Genomic DNA, 534 nt, shown 5'->3' on the forward strand with positions numbered 1-534 from the left:
TTCACAATATTGCTCTATATTGAACCTTTTTTGGGACTATAATCTCATCTATTTTTCTAGCGCTGCACTTTATTACTACTTATATTAAACACCCTTACCCTATCAAAACTTGTAAACGACTTTCAATCTCATAATAATCCACAAAAACTGGTGCTCCACGCCGTCCTTGTTTCCCATCGGTATTACCTCCGACAAAAAACATATAATAATGCAATATCCTTTGGGATACCAAAAAGTGCTCCCCTTATTTTTCACGGCATTAGTGTAATGTGAATCCACTCCCCGTCACCTTACACACCATGCACCTTACCGGACTAAACACTTCCACAAGTATAATGGCTCTCCTCATCTGATAATCCTTGCCCTGTTCAATCTCCATATGGCATCACGACATGGGTTAAAAAACAAGATCCTTATAGTGTAGTAAGTCTTAGAAAAAGGGTCTGGTTTATTAAAGTTATGCTTACAATTAAAACAGTAGTAAAACGCATTATCCTCCATTGTGGGGAACATGAATCCTCAGGAAAAACAGCA

This window comes from Staurois parvus, unplaced genomic scaffold (genome assembly GCF_062004578.1).
Source record: "Staurois parvus isolate SC_StPar_1 unplaced genomic scaffold, SC_StPar_1.0 ptg000711l, whole genome shotgun sequence".
In the NCBI taxonomy this organism is placed as follows: Eukaryota; Metazoa; Chordata; class Amphibia; order Anura; family Ranidae; genus Staurois; species Staurois parvus.